General features: G+C 31.2%; 1 non-coding gene across 1 annotated transcript; it reads right to left on the reverse strand.

Annotated features, from left to right (window-relative positions):
* Positions 1-1,943: 1,943 nt before the first annotated feature.
* On the reverse strand, positions 1,944-2,017 carry TRNAT-UGU (transfer RNA threonine (anticodon UGU)). The gene has a single exon. It is a non-coding gene; the product is annotated as a tRNA-Thr (tRNA).
* Positions 2,018-2,872: the final 855 nt, after the last annotated feature.

Consider the following 2,872-nt stretch of genomic DNA (forward strand, 5'->3'; position numbering starts at 1 on the left):
AATTTTAATCTTTTCCCACATGATTACCGCCTGTCTGTTATTCGTTTCTTCATGCAGTGAATTCACTATTCATGAAAAGTTATCCTCCTTAATGGCTGGCGAGGATAGGCAAAAAATTTTAATTTTTATAAATTCTGTTTCTGCAGTAAAATTTTTATACTTAAACGTAAGTCGATTTTTCAGTAAGCAATGTAAATTAACTCTTATAAAGAGATTTGCGTGAATGTTCCATTATACAGCATGTGTTTATAAAAGTCTTAATGGGAACTCTATTTTTACAGCCGTTGGTAATAGATATGTAGTTCTCCTTACAAAAATGTTTTAAATGATGCAAATATTCATGATCTCATATTTATAAATTTTAAAAACCAATTTTTTGAAAATTATGAAATCTCAACTTTTTATTTAGTCTTGCAGCTGTTTCTGCTTGCAATTCAGCAATACTTTATACGCATTATAAAGAATAAAACGCAAAATATTTGACTCCAGTACAGCAAAATTCATCGAGATCTTTAATTTTAAAGTTTGAAATCATGTTTTTTGAAATTTCAAGCGTCGTGCACAAATTGAAGGGCGAAATTATTTAAATCTGTGTGTAGTTAAAAATCAAAAATCAGTTTAAGAAAAAGTTTTGGATGTCCATACATTAAATAAAGAACAACATTGTGCAGATCGTGGTGAAATGTTTTGACCAATGCAATTTTTTAAAAAAAGGAGATTTAATCACAGAGTCTTATAGCATTCGTTTTCAGGAAAATAGTGACAAACTTCAAGTATATTTCTTCTTTCAAGCTTCGGGTATCATAGTTCATGGAAAATATATATTTTGACCGCTATGGAATGAAATTTAACGATGTTTTTGCGTGACATCTGTACGTAAGGACAGAATAAAGGACTCTTTCTCCCCAAACGAATTATAAATTATTATATCCCAAACGAATTATAAAACTGATTTAAAATGAATTCAGAATATATTTTTTTTCGTGGTATCTGTACATATACGTACGTATAAATAATTATCTCGCATAACTCCAAAACGAGTAACCTCAGAACTTTGAAATTTTGCATATAGGACTGCTATAACGCATAGTTGTGTTACGCCTGTTTTGATTGCAATCGGTCCCACCAAAAGTATATATACTTACTCTGTTACTCGGCTCCGTGAGCGCAATTTTTTTTTATTCTTATATGTTGGTAAATTATACATTTTTTGCTTTATAAATGATTGGGTTATGTTGTTCTTATCTTCCAGTTATGTCTTTTTATGCCTTTAGTGAATCTGCATGCAATAGTTGCAGAATTATCAACAATTTAAATGTTTAAGTGCGGCTAAGCCTAATTCTTTTACCATAGCAGTCATATTTGTTTACATTTGAAGCTTAACAGAATAGTGAATTAAGTCTTTCTGCACCTTCAGTGTCTTTTTGCCGAGTGGAACCAAAAGGAAACTTTTGGTGTTGTGCACCGAAAAATCTGCCTTCTTGCCTGCTGGCCGTTTTTACGTAGAAATTGTAATTTTTAATTGTAAGAAATGTTTTTTTTTAATTGTTTTAACTGTATTTTGTGTTTTGCGTTTTTCTATATCACTTAATTTTTAATGAAAATATTTTGAGTTCTTATGTATTTTTGACTTGCCGCAAAGTGAGAACTGAATTAATTGTATGAGAAATAAATCTTTAATGAATAATTTTTAATGAAATGCAGGAAAAAATGAGTATAGTTTATTATTCCGTACAAGGAAGTTATATGGCGTACACATTAGATTTTTTTAAAATAAATTTGCATAATTTTGATCCCGCAATCTTCGTTATGAAGAAGTAGTGCTGCATTTTGGTCAAATTTCCTAGACATTAATAATTGTTTTTATATGTTGTAGAGACATTAGGATTTTTTTTTTTTTTTTTTTTTTTTTTTTGAAGTAGAAGAGATGAAAAATTAGTAAACGCCTTCGCCGGGAATCGAACCACGGATCTCTGGAATACAGGTCCAGCGTGCAGAACCACTACACCACGAAGACGGTGGGAGAAATACCTTATAATGTGATATAAGATAATTGAAACTATAATTCTACTAGTGTTTGTAACATTTGAAGAACTTAGACTAAACTTTTGGTTCCACTCGGCAAAAAGACACTGAAGGTGCAGAAAGACTTAATTCACTATTCTGTTAAGCTTCAAATGTAAACAAATATGACTGCTATGGTAAAAGAATTAGGCTTAGCCGCACTTAAACATTTAAATTGTTGATAATTCTGCAACTATTGCATGCAGATTCACTAAAGGCATAAAAAAACATAACTTAGACTAAAATTTCGGTTCTTTAAGAAATATAAGAGTATCTATCAAGAAAAGCGTTCGAGATAATTTTCTACGAAAGAAAATAATTATTTTTGGTTAAATAACTATATCTGGATGAAAACTATAATTAAATAAGACAAATTTTAGTTAAAAGGTTAATTGCTTAAGATTCGGAGAAAATGAAAACACAGTTTTGTGGCTAATAGAATTAACTCATTTGCTTAGTGTCTTTTGCGTTTGTAATAGCTAAAGAACATTCATTTACACTTTCTGCAAAAAGTTTTGCTTTCGCTTGATCCATATCTTTATGATGGTTGGGAGCTTTAGTTTCAGAAAGTCGTTTGTAGTCTTATTTCCAGTGGAGTTCTCTGCATATTTTATCTGAAACATCAACGCTGCGAGAAACATCCCACCCGTACTATATCTCAGCTTCATATTCGGTGGCCTTGTCGTTATCTCCTATACAGCAACCATGGAGTTGAAAGACGGGCAATTTTTTGGTTTATAAATTCGACGCCAACGTTCCTTTGCGTCTCAGACTGTGATTCACGATATCTGAGTACACGTACTTCGGG

This window comes from Stegodyphus dumicola, chromosome 6 (genome assembly GCF_044657685.1).
Source record: "Stegodyphus dumicola isolate Sdum_Otavi_A_Nest chromosome 6, ASM4465768v1".
NCBI classification, from domain to species: domain Eukaryota; kingdom Metazoa; phylum Arthropoda; class Arachnida; order Araneae; family Eresidae; genus Stegodyphus; species Stegodyphus dumicola.